The sequence below is a fragment of the Taudactylus pleione genome, unplaced genomic scaffold (genome assembly GCF_031769625.1).
Source record: "Taudactylus pleione unplaced genomic scaffold, aTauple2 ptg000963l, whole genome shotgun sequence".
NCBI classification, from domain to species: Eukaryota; Metazoa; Chordata; class Amphibia; order Anura; family Myobatrachidae; genus Taudactylus; species Taudactylus pleione.
The window spans coordinates 193,663-210,144 of NW_028285364.1; the positions used below are offsets into that span (position 1 = coordinate 193,663).

A 16,482-nucleotide genomic window follows, 5' to 3' on the forward strand; every position below is an offset into this window, starting at 1 on the left:
CACCTGCTATTTAACAGGCCCAGGATCTCAAAAATGATGAGTTCAAACATAGTACAGGAGAAGGCGAAAGTGACGGAGAAGACGACCTGGATGACGTACTGCCGCACCTGAAATAGACCAGCAGGTTACCCGATATTATATCCTGGCGTTTATGTGCTCACACACACTCATCCCTGTCTATACAATATAGTCCCCCCCTGCTGACACAGCTCCCTGTCCTGTGCCCCCAGCCCATGCTAGCTCACACACAATCATCCCTGTCTATACAATATAGTCCCCCCCCCAGCTGACACACCCCTGTCCTGTGCCCCCAGCCCATGCTAGCTCACACACACTCATCCTGTCTATACAATATAGTCCCCCCCTGCTGACACAGTTCCCTGCCCTGTGCCCCCAGCCCATGCTAGCTCACAAACACTCATCCCTGTCTATACGATATAGTCCCCACCTGCTGACACAGCTCCTTCTCCTGTGCCCCCAGCCCATGCTAGCTCACACACACTCATCCCTGTCTATACCATATAGTCCCCCCCTCACTGACACACCTCCCTGTCCTGTGCCCCAGCCCATGCTAGCTCATACACACTCATCCCTGTCTATACAATATAGTCCCCCCCCCTGCTGACACAGCTCCCTGTCCTGTGCCCCAGCCATGCTAGCTCACAAACACTCATCCCTGTCTATACAATATAGTCCCCCCCCTGCTGACACACCTCCCTGTGCTGTGCCCCAGCCCATGCTAGCTCACACACACTAATCCTGTCTATATAATATAGTCCCCCCCTGCTGACACAGCTCCCTGTCCTGTGCCCCCAGCCCATGCTACCTCACACACAATCATCCCTATCTATACAATATAAGTCCCCCCCCTGCTGACACAGCTCCCTGCACTGTGCTCCCAGCCCAAGCTAGCTCACACACACTCATCCCTGTCAATATAATACAGTCCCCCCTGCTGACACAGCTCCCTGTCCTGTGCCCCCAGCCCATGCTAGCTCACACACACTCATCCCTGTCTATACAATATAGTCCCCCCTGCTGACACAGCTCCCTGTCCTGTGCCCCAAGCCCATACTAGCTCACACACACTCATCCCTGTCTAAATAATATAGTCCCCCCCCTGCTGACATAGCTCCCTGCCCTGTGCCCCCAGCCCATGCTAGCTCGACGAACACACTCATCCCTGTCTATACAATATAGTCCCCCCCCTGCTGACACAGCTCCGTCCTGTGCCCCCAGCCCATGCTAGCTCACACACACTCATCCCTGTCTATACATATATAGTCCCCCCCCCCAGCTGACACACCTCCCTGTCCTGTGCCCCCAGCCCATGCTAGCTCACACACACTCATCCCTGTCTATACAATATAGTCCCCCTGCTGACACAGTTCCCTGCCCTGTGCCCCCAGCCCATGCTAGCTCACAAACACTCATCCCTATCTATACGATATAGTCCCCACCTGCTGACACAGCTCCTTCTCCTGTGCCCCCAGCCCATGCTAGCTCACACACACTCATCCCTGTCTATACCATATAGTCCCCCCCTCCTGACACACCTCCCTGTCCTGTGCCCCCAGCCCATGCTAGCTCATACACACTCATCCCTGTCTATACAATATAGTCCCCCCCCCTGCTGGACACAGCTCCCTGTCCTGTGCCCCCAGCCCATGCTAGCTCACAAACACTCATCCCTGTCTATACAATATAGTCCCCCCCCCTGCTGACACACCTCCCTGTGCTGTGCCCCCAGCCCATGCTAGCTCACACACACTAATCCCTGTCTATATAATATAGTCCCCCCCTGCTGACACAGCTCCCTGTCCTGTGCCCCCAGCCCATGCTACCTCACACACAATCATCCCTATCTATACAATATAAGTCCCCCCCCTGCTGACACAGCTCCCTGCACTGTGCTCCCAGCCCAAGCTAGCTCACACACACTCATCCCTGTCAATATAATACAGTCCCCCCTGCTGACACAGCTCCCTGTCCTGTGCCCCCAGCCCATGCTAGCTCACACACACTCATCCCTGTCTATACAATATAGTCCCCCCTGCTGACACAGCTCCCTGTCCTGTGCCCCAAGCCCATACTAGCTCACACACACTCATCCCTGTCTAAATAATATAGTCCCCCCCCCCCTGCTGACATAGCTCCCTGCCCCTGTGCCCCCAGCCCATGCTAGCTCACACCACACTTCATCCCTGTCTATACAATATAGACCCCCCCTGCTGACCACAGCTCCCTGTCCTGTGCCCCCAGCCCATGCTAGCTCACACACACTCCATCCCTGTCTATACAATATAGTCCCCCCCCCCCTGCTGACACAGCTCCCTGCCCTGTGCCCCCAGCCCATGCTAGCTCACAAACCACTCATTCCTGTCTATACATTATAGTCCCCCCCCCTGCGACACAGCTCCCTGTCCTGTGCCCCCAGCCCATTGCTAGCTCACACACACTAATCCCTGTCTATACAATATAGTCCCCCCCTGCTGACACAGCTCCCTGTCCTGTGCCCCCAGCCCATACTAGCTCACACTCACTCATCCCTGTCTATATAATACAGTCCCCCCTGCTGACACAGCTCATTGCCCTGTGCCCCCAGCCCATGCTAGCTCACACACACTCATCCCTGTCTATATAATACAGTCCCCCCCTGCTGACACAGCTCCCTGTCCTGTGCCCCCAGCCCATGCTAGCTCACACACACTCATCCCTGTCTATAAAATATAGTCCCCCCCTGCTGACATAGCTCCCTGTCCTGTGCCCCCAGCCCATGCTAGCTCACACACACTCATCCCTGTCTATACAATATAGTCCCCCCCCCCCCCCGCTGACACAGCTCATTGCCCTGTGCCCCCAGCGCATGCTAACTCACACACACTCATCCCTGTATATATAATATAGTCCCCCCCCCTGCTGACACAGCTCTCTGTCCTGTGCCCCCAAGCCCATGCTAGCTCACACATACTCATCCCTGTCTATACAATATAGTCCTCCCCTTGCTGACACAGCTCCCTGCCCTGTGCCCCCAGCCCATGCTAGCTCACACACTCATCCCTGTCTATATAATATAGTCCCCCCCCCCCTGCTGACATAGCTCCCTGCCCTGTGCCCCAAGCCCATGCTAGCTCACACACACTCATCCCTGTCTATACAATATAGTCCCCCCCTGCTGACACAGCTCCCTGTCCTGTGCCCTCAGCCCATGCTAGCTCACACACACTCATCCCTGTCTATACAATATAGTCCCCCCCTTGCTGACACAGCTCCCTGCCCTGTGCTCCCAGCCCATGCTAGCTCACACACACTCATCCCAGTCTATACGATATAGTCCCCCCCCTCCTGACACAGCTCCCTGCCCTGTGCCCCCAGCCCATGCTAGCTCACACACTCATCCCTGTCTATACAATATAGTCCCCCCCCCCGCTGACACAGCACCCTGCCCTGTGCCCCCAGCCCATGCTAGCTCACACACACTCATCCCTGTCTATATAATATAGTCCCCCCCCCCTACTGACACAGCTCCCTGCCCTCTGCCCCCAGCCCATGCTGGCTCACACACACTCATCCCTGTCTATACAATATTAGTCCCCCCCCTGCTGACACAGCTCCCTGCCCTGTGCCCCCAGCCCATGCTAGCTCACACACACTCAACCCTGTCTATACAATATAGTCCCCCCCCTGCTGACACAGCTCCCTGCCCTGTGCCTCCAGCCCATGCTAGCTCACACACACTCATCCCTGTCTATATAATATAGTCCCCCCCTGCTGACACAGCTCCCTGCCCTGTGCCCCCAGCCCATGCTATCTCACACACACTCATCCCTGTATATATAATATAGTCCCCCCTCTGCTGACACAGCTCCCTGTCCTGTGCCCTCAGCCCATGCTAGCTCACACACACTCATCCCTGTCTATACAATATAGTCCCCCCCTGCTGACACAGCTCCCTGCCCCCTGCACCCAGCCCATGCTGGCTCACACACACTCATCCCTGTCTATACAATATTAGTCCCCCCCCTGCTGACACAGCTCCCTGCCCTGTGACCCCAGCCCATGCTAGCTCACACACACTCAACCCTGTCTATACAATATAGTCCCCCCCTGCTGACATAGCTCCCTGTCCTGTGCCCCCAGCCCATGCTAGCTCACACACACTCATCCCTGTCTATACAATATAGTCCCCCCCCCTGCTGACACAGCTCCCTGTTCTGTGCCCCCAGCTCATGCTAGCTCACACACACTCATCCCTGTCTATACAATATAGTCCCCCCCCCCCGCTGACACAGCTCATTGCCCTGTGCCCCCAGCGCATGCTAACTCACACACACTCATCTCTGTATATATAATATAGTCCCCCCCCCCTGCTGACACAGCTCTCTGTCCTGTGCCCCCAAGCCCATGCTAGCTCACACACACTCATCCCTGTCTATATAATATAGTCCCCCCCCTGCTGACACAGCTCCCTGTCCTGTGCCCCCAGCCCATGCTAGCTCACACACAATAATCCCTGTCTATACAATATAGTCCCCCCCCGCTGACACAGCTCCCTGTCCTGTGCCCCCAGCCCGTGCTAGCTCACACACACTCATCCCTGTCTATATAATATAGTCTCCCCCTGCTGACACAGCTCCCTGCCCTGTGCCCCCAGCCCATGCTAGCTCACACACACTCATCCCTGTCTATACAATATAGTCCCCCCCCCCTGCTGACACAGCTCCCTGTCCTGTGCCCCCAGCCCATGTTAGCTCACACACAATAATCCCTGTCTATACAATATAGTCCCCCCCCTGCTGATACAGCTCCCTGTCCTGAGCCGCCAGCCCATGCTAGCTCACACACACTCATCCCTGTCTATGTAATATAGTCCCCCCCTGCTGACACAGCTCCCAGCCCTCTGCCCCCAGCCCATGCTGGCTCACACACACTCATCCCTGTCTATACAATATTAGTCCCCCCCTGCAGACACAGCTCCCTGCCTTGTGCCCCCAGCCCATGCTAGCTCACACACACTCATCCCTGTCTATACAATATAGTCCCCCCCTGCTGACACAGCACCCTGCCCTGTGCCCCCAGCCCAAGCTAGCTCACACACACTCATCCCTGTCTATATAATACAGTCCCCCCCTGCTGACACAGCTCATTGCCCTGTGCCCCCAGCCCATGCTAGCTCACACACACTCATCCCTGTCTATACAATATAGTCCCTCCCTGCTGACACAGCTCCCTGTCCTGTGCCCCCAGCCCATGCTAGCTCACACACACTCATCCCTGTCTATACAATATAGTCCCCCCCTGCTGACACAGCTCCCTGCCCTGTGTCCCCAGCCCATGCTAGCTCACACACACTCATCCCTGTCTATACAATATAGTCCCCCCTGCTGACACAGCTCCCTGTCCTGTGCCCCCAGCCCACACTAGCTCACACACACTCATCCCTGTCTATATAATACAGTCCCCCCCAGCTGACACAGCTCATTGCCCTGTGCCCCCAGCCCATGCTAGCTCACACACACTCATCCCTGTCTATACAATATAGTCCACCCTGCTGACACAGCTCCCTGTCCTGTGCCCCCAGCCCATACTAGCTCACACTCACTCATCCCTGTCTATATAATACAGTCCCCCCTGCTGACACAGCTCATTGCCCTGTGCCCCCAGCCCATGCTAGCTCACACACACTCATCCCTGTCTATATAATACAGTCCCCCCTGCTGACACAGCTCCCTGTCCTGTGCCCCCAGCCCATGCTAGCTCACACACACTCATCCCTGTCTATATAATATAGTCCCCCCCCTGCTGACACAGCTCCCTGCCCTCTGCCCCCAGCCCATGCTGGCTCACACACACTCATCCCTGTCTATACAATATTAGTCCCCCCCCTGCTGACACAGCTCCCTGCCCTGTGCCCCCAGCCCATGCTAGCTCACACACACTCAACCCTGTCTATACAATATAGTCCCCCCCCTGCTGACACAGCTCCCTGCCCTGTGCCTCCAGCCCATGCTAGCTCACACACACTCATCCCTGTCTATATAATATAGTCCCCCCCTGCTGACACAGCTCCCTGCCCTGTGCCCCCAGCCCATGCTATCTCACACACACTCATCCCTGTATATATAATATAGTCCCCCCCCTGCTGACACAGCTCCCTGTCCTTTGCCCTCAGCCCATGCTAGCTCACACACACTCATCCCTGTCTATACAATATAGTCCCCCCCCTGCTGACACAGCTCCCTGCCCTGTGCCCCCAGCCCATGCTAGCTCACACACACTCAACCCTGTCTATACAATATAGTCCCCCCCCTGCTGACACAGCTCCCTGCCCTGTGCCTCCAGCCCATGCTAGCTCACACACACTCATCCCTGTCTATTAATATAGTCCCCCCCTGCTGACACAGCTCCCTGCCCTGTGCCCCCAGCCCATGCTAGCTCACACACACTCATCCCTGTCTATACAATATAGTCCCCCCCTGCTGACATAGCTCCCTGTCCTGTGCCCCCAGCCCATGCTAGCTCACACACACTCATCCCTGTCTATACAATATAGTCCCCCCCTGCTGACACAGCTCCCTGTTCTGTGCCCCCAGCTCATGCTAGCTCACACACACTCATCCCTGTCTATACAATATAGTCCCCCCCCCCGCTGACACAGCTCATTGCCCTGTGCCCCCAGCGCATGCTAACTCACACACACTCATCCCTGTATATATAATATAGTCCCCCCCCCTGCTGACACAGCTCTCTGTCCTGTGCCCCCAAGCCCATGCTAGCTCACACACACTCATCCCTGTCTATATAATATAGTCCCCCCCCTGCTGACACAGCTCCCTGTCCTGTGCCCCCAGCCCATGCTAGCTCACACACAATAATCCCTGTCCATACAATATAGTCCCCCCCCGCTGACACAGCTCCCTGTCCTGTGCCCCCAGCCCGTGCTAGCTCACACACACTCATCCCTGTCTATATAATATAGTCTCCCCCTGCTGACACAGCTCCCTGCCCTGTGCCCCCAGCCCATGCTAGCTCACACACACTCATCCCTGTATATATAATATAGTCCCCCCCCTGCTGACACAGCTCCCTGCCCTGTGCACCCAGCCCATGCTTGCTCACACACACTCATCCCTGTCTATACAATATAGTCCCCCCCCCCTGCTGACACAGCTCCCTGTCCTGTGCCCCCAGCCCATGCTAGCTCACACACAATAATCCCTGTCTATACAATATAGTCCCCCCCCTGCTGATACAGCTCCCTGTCCTGAGCCCCCAGCCCATGCTGGCTCACACACACTCATCCCTGTCTATACAATATTAGTCCCCCCCTGCAGACACAGCTCCCTGCCCTGTGCCCCCAGCCCATGCTAGCTCACACTCACTCATCCCTGTATATACAATATAGTCCCCCCCCTGCTGATACAGCTCCCTGTCCTGTGCCCCCAGCCCGTGCTAGCTCACACACACTCATCCCTGTCTATATAATATAGTCTCCCCCTGCTGACACAGCTCCCTGCCCTGTGCCCCCAGCCCATGCTAGCTCACACACACTCATCCCTGTATATATAATATAGTCCCCCCCCTGCTGACACAGCTCCCTGCCCTGTGCACCCAGCCCATGCTTGCTCACACACACTCATCCCTGTCTATACAATATAGTCCCCCCCCCCTGCTGACACAGCTCCCTGCCCTGTGCACCCAGCCCATGCTTGCTCACACACACTCATCCCTGTCTATACAATATAGTCCCCCCCCCCCTGCTGACACAGCTCCCTGTCCTGTGCCCCCAGCCCATGCTAGCTCACACACACTCATCCCTGTCTATGTAATATAGTCCCCCCCTGCTGACACAGCTCCCAGCCCTCTGCCCCCAGCCCATGCTGGCTCACACACACTCATCCCTGTCTATACAATATTAGTCCCCCCCTGCAGACACAGCTCCCTGCCCTGTGCCCCCAGCCCATGCTAGCTCACACACACTCATCCCTGTATATATAATATAGTCCCCCCCCTGCTGATACAGCTCCCTTTCCTGTGCCCCCATCCCATGCTAGCTCACACACACTCATCCCTGTCTATACAATATAGTCCACCCCCGCTGACACAGCTCCCTGTCCTGTGCCCCCAGCCCATGCTAGCTCACACACACTCATCCCTGTATATATAATATAGTCCCCCCCTGCTGACACAGCTCCCTGCCCTGTGCCCCCAGCACATGCTTGCTCACACACACTCATCCCTGTCTATACAATATAAGTCCCCCCCCGCTGACACAGCTCCCTGCCCTGTGCCCCCAGCCCATGCTAGCTCACCACACACTCATCCCTGTCTATATAATATAGTCCCCCCCTGCTGACACAGCTCCCTGCCCTGTGCCCCCAGCCCATGCTAGCTCACACACACTCATCCCTGTCTATACAATATAGTCCCCCCCCTGCTGACACAGCTCCCTGCCCTGTGCCCCTAGCCCATGCTAGCTCACAAACACTCATCCCTGTCTATACAATATAGTCCCCCCCCCACCCCTGCTGACACACCTCCCTGTCCTGTGCCCCCAGCCCATGCTAGCTCACACACACTCATCCCTGTCTATATAATATTGTCCCCCCCTGCTGACACAGCTCCCTGTCCTGTGCCCCCAGCCCATGCTTGCTCACACACACTCATCCCTGTCTATACAATATAGTCGTCCCCCCTGCTGACACACCTACCTGTCCTGTGCCCCCAGCCCATGCTACCTCACACACACTCATCCCTGTCTATATAACAAGAGATATGGTAAGAACTTACCTTTGTTATCTCTGTTTCTACGAAGTCAATAGGGTCCACAGGGTTGACCTTGGGGTATAGCTGGATCTGGATCCATGGGCACCACGCAGTTAAAGCTTTAGCTGCTCCCAGGATGCACTTGGGTCCGTCCTCCTCTATACCCCGCCCCCGGCCACAGCACCTCAGTTGATAAGCAGCCAAGGCCGGAGGAGGAGACTAAACAGAGAGAAGGAAGACTGGAACACACAAGAAACCATACTCACAGAAATGGGAGACGGAAAACCGGTGACCAGTACCACAGCCCATTTGAAGCCAGGTGCGTCAGGGCGGGAGCCCTGTGGACCCTATGGACTTCGTAGAAACAGAGATAACAAAGGTAAGTTCTTACCATATCTCTTGTTTTCTACTTCAGGGTCCATAGGGGGTCCACAGGGTTGACCTTGGGGATGTCCCAAAGCAGTACAACTAAGGGCGGGGACGCTCCTGTGCTGAAAGGAGTACCCAGCGCCCAAAGGATGCATCCTGAGAGGCAAAGGTGTCAAACGCATAGAACCTCAAAAACGTTTGAATTGAAGACCAAGTGGCCGCCTTACACAGCTGAACAGCAGAAGCGCCACGTCTAGCAGCCCAAGAGGGACCCACAGAACGAGTGGAATGAGCCTTAACAGAGGCTGGCACAGGTAAGCCCTCCTGTGCATAAGCCTCACAAATAACGGAACAAAGCCAACGGGCTAACGTTTGTTTGTTGGCAGGCCAACCCCTCTTGTGAAAACCAAAGAGGATAAACAAGGAATCAGACTTCCTAACCGAAGCCGTCCGTTCTACATAAATTCTAAGCGCCCGGACCACATCTAAGGAAGTCTCACCAGCTGAAAGATCCGGGGACTGAAAAGCTGGCACAACAAGTTCCTGATTAATATGGAACTTCGAGACCACTTTGGGCAAAAACTCAGGACGAGTGCGGAGCACCGCTCTGTCCTGGTGAAAAATCAGGAAAGGAGGGCGACAGGAAAGCGCCCCCAATTCAGACACCCTCCTGGCCAAAGCAATTGCCAGGAGAAAAACCGTCTTAAATGTCAGCCACTTGAGCTCCACCGCCTCAAGAGGCTCAAACGCAGGACCCTGCAGGACCCGTAGCACCACCGCCAAGTCCCAAGGAGCCACAGGAGGCACAAAGGGAGGCTGGATCCTGAGAACACCTTGGAAAAAGGTGTGAACGTCTGGTAGTATTGCAATCCGCCGTTGAAACCACACGGACAAGGCGGACACATGAACCTTCAGAGATGCAAGGCGTAAGCCGAGATCCAATCCTGACTGAAGAAATTCCAAGATCCTAGAAACTCGGAACACCTGAGGATCATAATGTCTGGACTCACACCACTGAAAGTAAGTGTGCCACACTCTGTGATAAATCCGTGCTGAAGCAGGCTTGCGTGCACTGAGCATGGTACCAATAACCGAACTGGAGAAGCCCCGAGTCCTCAAGACGGCTGTCTCAAGAGCCACGCCGTCAAAGACAGCCGACCCAGATCCGGGTAAAGGCAGGGCCCCTGAGACAACAGGTCCCGACGCTGAGGAAGAAGGTACGGAGCGTCGATGGAGAGGCTCCTGAGATCGGAGTACCAAGGACGTCTGGGCCACGCCGGAGCTACCAGCACGAGCATGCCGCCGTCCTGCTTGAATTTCCGCAGAACCCGAGGAAGCAGGGATATCGGAGGAAACAGATACGCCAGGTGAAACGTCCATTTCACCGACAGCGCGTCCACCAGACTTGCACCTGCGTCTCTTGTCCTTGACCCGTAAACGGGCAACTTGTGATTGTGACGGGAGGCCATCAAGTCCAGCTCCGGCAGTCCCCACCTGTCCACGAGTAGCTGAAACACCTCTGGGTGAAGCGACCATTCCCCGGGATGCACGTCGTGACGGCTGAGGAAGTCCGCCTCCCAATTGAGGACTCCGGGGATGAAGACCGCCGAGATCGCTGGAATGTGACCCTCCGCCCAAGTCAGGATACGAGACACCTCCGACATCGCTGCCTGACTGCGAGTTCCGCCTTGGTGATTGATATACGCCACCGTGGTGGCGTTGTTGGACTGCACCTGTACCGCCCTTCCGTGAAGAGCGGGGCCGGACGACTGCAGGGCCCTGTATACTGACCGCAGTTCCAGGATGTTGATGGGGAGAAGTGCTTCTTCCGCTGACCAACGACCCTGAAGCGACAAAGAGCCGGTCACTGCCCCCCAACCCCGGAGACTGGCATCCGTCGTGAGCAGGACCCAGTCCGGGATCCAAAATGGGCGCCCCTCGACCAGATGAGCTGTCTGAAGCCACCAAGCCAAGGATAGCCGAACGTCCGGAGACAACACCAGCACCTGAGAGCGGATCCGGTGAGGTAACCCGTTCCATTCTGATAGAATCAGCCCCTGCAGGGGCCGGGAATGGAACTGGGCAAATTCCACCATGTCGAATGTCGACACCATGGACCCCAGAACTCTCATAGCCGAATGGACCGACAGGCGGCAACGGCTCAGGCAACTGCGTATCCGCAGCTGTAGGGAGGCGACCTTCTCCGGAGTCAGGAAGATCCTTTGCTGACGCGAATCCAGCAGGGCTCCCAAATGAACCATCCGCTGTGATGGAATCAGGGAGGACTTTTTCCAATTTATCAACCACCCGTGTGCTTGCAGGCAAGCGATCGTCAGGTGGAGATGTTGAAGCAGTACCTCCGGGGAGCTCGCCAGCAACAGGTGGTCGTCCAGGTACGGTAGCAGCCGTACATTCTGGTTCCGAAGATGTGCGGCCATGACTGCCATAATCTTCGTGAACACCCTCGGTGCCGTGGAGAGACCAAAGGGTAGCGCCCGGAACTGATAGTGGTGTTGAAGGATAGCGAACCTCAGATACCGCAGGTGTGAAGATGCTATCGGAACATGGAGGTAGGCGTCCTGGACGTCCAGGGACACCATGTAATCCCCCGGTTCCATCGCCAGAATGATGGAACGTAACGTTTCCATCCTGAACTTGGGAACTCTGAGGAATTTGTTCAGAGACTTCAAGTTGAGGATAGGGCGATGAGAACCATTGGGTTTCTGCACCAGAAACAGAGACGAATAATACCCCGTCCCTCGTTGTGATAGAGGAACGGGAACAATGACCCCTGCTTTCAGCAAGGACTCTTGTAACGCCTTGGTCTTGTCCTGAGAAGGACTTGTGCAGAAAAACTGGTGGGGTGGTCTGTGCCGAAAAGACAGGGCGTACCCCTGGGAGACCACTTCTCGAACCCAGGCATCCGTGGTGGTATTGTGCCAGCACTGGGCAAGTAGAAGAAGTCGGCCTCCCACTCTGAGGTCCCCCAGAGGGAGGCCCGTCCCATCAGGCCGCAGGTTTATCTTCCTGCTTGGAAGAAGGGCGCCGAGCACTCCAGGCTTGCTTCTTGGGTTTAGAGGCCGTCTTACTCGCAGACTGTCTCGGGAAGGACTGACCTTTCGCCTTACCCTGAACCCGAAAGGAACTTCTTGGGTTTAGAGGCCGTCTTACTCGCAGACTGTCTCGGGAAGGACTGACCTTTCGCCTTACCCTGAACCCGAAAGGAAAGAAAAGCCGAACTCCGAACCTTAGCAGGCAGTGCCGCCGAAGGGAGGAAGGCCGACTTGGATTTAGCCAGGGTGTCCACTATTTTGTTTAAGTCCGGACCAAATAGTAATTCCCCATTGAAAGGTAAGGCCTCCAGACCTTTCTTTGAATCAGAGTCCGCTCTCCAGGACCGCAACCATAAGGATCGGCGGGCAGACACCGCTGCAGCCGATACCCGCGAGGTCAGCAGACTAGCATCTAAAGAAGCTTCTCCAATGTAAGAAGCAGCGTCCCTCATTTGTCCCAACAACGCCCGCTGGACATCCGGAGCGTCGTCCGGGAAGGTATCTTCCAATGCATTGGCCCACCCCTCAATGGCCTTGGCCACCCAGGAGATGGCCATGGACGGTCGGGCCACCGCCCCGGAGAGGGAGTAAATAGACTTTAAGCAAGTCTCAACTTTCCTGTCCGTGGGATCCTTCAGCGAGGATATCGACGGTAATGGTAAGGTGGCGCCCAGAGTTAAACGGGTGACATGGGAATCCACCGCCGGTGGAGTTTCCCATTTTTTACAATGTGCCTCAGGGAAGGGGTAATTAGAAGCCAACCGCTTCTGAGGAAGGAATCTCTTACTGGGCGCCTGCCAAGCTACCGCCATATGATCCGTCAACTGATCCGACAAGGGAAACACCGCAGAAGCCACCTTAGTTTTTTTGAAACTAGGAAACTTCGACTTAGGAACCGGTGCCTCATCCTCAAGAAGAAGAATAGCTCGCACCGCCCTAACTAGTGCTCGCACATTAATGGACGACTTGGTATCCATTTCCTGGACCGAGGCGTCCGAGTCAGTGTCATCAGGGACCTCCCCATCATCTGAGGAACCCCCTGAGTCCGATACCTGAGCAGCCCGTGTCATGAGGGGGCGTTTTGAAATCCTAGAAGGCATGTCAGTCTGCAACATTGACTGAAAAGCCGAGGAAGCGGCCGCCAAATTTTGCACGGAGTTGGAGAGCACATCCACCCAGGGTGGAGGAGTCACCATAGGGGCCTGAAAAGGTACCACAGGCTGCTGCGGCACAGGGGAAGCCTGTATATACATAGGCAACCCCGCATAGGGACCCACCGACTGAGACCCAGGAGGACTCCGCAATAACTGCGGGACACCCGGGGAATGGGGGATGGTCGGCTGGGGCAACGACCTAGTAGGGAGAGCAGTCGGGACCGACAGACGGTCCGCAATAGACACCAGCACTTGAGAAAACATCGCCCACGGTGGTTCCTGCGCCAGAGAAGGTCTGGATGGGCCAGGAGCCACCTGGCATCGACTACACAGGCCATCCTGTGACAAATCCTCCCTATCTACTCCTGCAGAACAGCGTCCGCAGGAGGCCAACACCGGAGCCACTGAGCGCTCAACCTCCTCGTCTGACATGACAGAATATATTATATAGTCAAAAAATATATCTGGCAACAGGGCAGAAGAAAACGCACTCACCGGTGTGCTAAACAACAGCCCACAATACGGCACTGTGTAGCACACAACTGTATGTGACGGACCTCACAAATACGTGATCTATATAAGTGAGGTCAGTAGAAACGCCCCTCCCCCACACACCTGTAGGGCTTGTAGGAGAAGTAAAGGGATAGGTATAAGCTGACAGTAAGCGGAAAATAAGCACAGACAGGCAGCACTAGCAAAAGTCACATACCATGCAGGAAGATATACTCACTGCACCTTTCCACTACAATCAACCTGCCCAGATTCAGTGTCTGGGAGGGCTATAGTGCTGTGTACGCTGTCCTTAATCAGGGGAGAGGTACACAGGGGGACCGGTCCGCGTGCTCCCTGAAGATCTGCGCTGCCACTGTGAGAAAATGGCCGCTGGAGACCTCAGAGGAGGAGTGGCCGAGTAGCTGCAGCTCAGCGACGCCAGACTCCGTGCTGAAAGGCGCGCTGAGCTGAGGGGAGGAGCCGCTAAACAGGGAAGGCTTCCTCCCCTGGCTAGCATATTAACCCCAGGGCTTGCCGGCATCCCGCTTGCCATATATCCCTGGTGGTCTAGTGGTCCCACGGGTTATTCCTCCTCAGAGAGGGAGCCCGCCGCCACCGCTAGCGGCCCCCGGTCTGTCCCCTAGGACCGGGGGCAAAGGACTGCATCTGCAGGCAAAACCCGCGAGCCGCCGCTAATCGGCGACTCGCGGCTTACCTTGTCCCCGGCGACTCCGGCAGCAGTCCAGGGAGGGACCCAGAGTCCGGCTAGTACGGACTCTGGCCTCCCGCCGCGATCCCCAGTGCAGTACTGGCGTCTCGCGGCGCCAGCGGGGAAGGAGAGCGGCAGCGTGGGCGTCTGCATAGACAGCCCGTCGCTGCCACACTAGAGCCTCTGTTTTAAAATAAAAATCTAACAGGCTCTTTTTTTTTTTTTTTTTAAATAAAAATAGAAAGCTTTTGGGGGCTGCTCCTGCAGCCCCCCTGCGCAGGTGACCCGACTCCGGCCGGGCACCAACTCAAACTGAGGTGCTGTGGCCGGGGGCGAGGTATAGAGGAGGACGGACCCAAGTGCATCCTGGGAGCAGCTAAAGCTTTAACTGCGTGGTGCCCATGGATCCAGATCCAGCTATACCCCAAGGTCAACCCTGTGGAAGTAGAAAAATATAGTTACCCCCTGCTGACACAGCTCCCTGTCCTGTGTCCCCAGCCCATGCTAGCTCACACACACTCATCCCTGTCAATATAATATAAGTCCCCCCCGCTGACACAGCTCCCTGCCCTGTGCCCCCAGCCCATGCTAGCTCACACACACTCATCCCTGTCTATACACTATAGTCCCCCCCCTGCTGACACAGCTCCCTGCTCTGTGCCCCCAGCCCATGCTAGCTCACAAACACTCATCCCTGTCTATACAATATAGTCCCCCCCTGCTGACACAGCTCCCTGTCCTGTGTCCCCAGCCCATGCTAGCTCACACACAATAATCCCTGTCTATACAATATAGTCCCCCCCTGCTGACACAGCTCCCTGTCCTGTGTCCCCAGCCCATGCTAGCTCACACACACTCATCCCTGTCTATATAATATAGTCCCCCCCCCCCCCTACTGACACAGCTCCCTGCCCTGTGCCCCCAGCCCATGCTAGCTCACACACACTCATCCGTGTCTATATAATACAGTCCCCTCCTGCTGACACAGCTCCCTGTCCTGTGCCCCCAAGCCCATGCTAACTCACACACAGTCATCCCTATCTATACAATATAGTCCCCCCCCCCTGCTGACACAGCTCCCTGTCCTGTGCCCCCAGCTCATGCTAACTCACACACACTCATCCCTGTATATATAATATAGTCCCCCCCCTGCTGACACAGCTCCCTGTCCTGTGCCCCCAGCCCATGCTAGCTCACACACACTCATCCCTGTCTATACAATATAAGTCCCCCCCCGCTGACACAGCTCCCTGCCCTGTGCCCCCAGCCCATGCTAGCTCACCACACACTCATCCCTGTCAATATAATATAAGTCCCCCCCGCTGACAAAGGTCCCTGCCCTGTGCCCCCAGCCCATGCTAGCTCACACACAATAATCCCTGTCTATACAATATAGTCCCCCCCTGCTGACACAGCTCCCTGTCCTGTGTCCCCAGCCCATGCTAGCTCACACACACTCATCCCTGTCTATATAATATAGTCCCCCCCCCTGCTGATACAGCTCCCTTTCCTTTGCCCCCAGCCCATGCTAGCTCACACACACTCATCCCTGTCTATACAATATAAGTACCCCCCCCCGCTGACACAGCTCCCTGCCCTGTGCCCCCAGCCCATGCTAGCTCACACACACTCATCCCTCTCTATATAATATAGTCCCCCCCTGCTGACACAGCTCCCTGCCCTGTGCCCCCAGCCCATGCTAGCTCACACACACTCATCCCTGTCTATATAATATAGTCCCCCCCTGCTGACACAGCTCCATGCCCTGTGCTCCCAGCCCATGCTAGCTCACACACACTCATCCTTGTCTATATAATACAGTACCCCCCTGCTGACACAGCTCATTGCCCTGTGCCCCCAGCCCATGCTAGCTCACACACACTCATCCCTGTCTATACAATATAGTCCCTCCCTGCTGACACAGCTCCCTGTCCTGTGC

The 16,482-nt window shown here is 56.0% G+C and overlaps 1 protein-coding gene across 2 annotated transcripts in view; it reads right to left on the bottom strand.

Moving 5' to 3' along the window:
* The window catches only part of LOC148473144 (Golgi pH regulator), a 56,461-nt gene extending 56,368 nt beyond the window's left edge, over positions 1-93 (bottom strand). For both annotated transcript variants that reach the window (XM_088460039.1, XM_088460038.1), the window contains exon 1: positions 4-93. The gene's annotated coding sequence lies outside the window, so the exon portion shown is untranslated. The remainder of the gene's footprint in view (positions 1-3) is intronic.
* Positions 94-16,482: the final 16,389 nt, after the last annotated feature.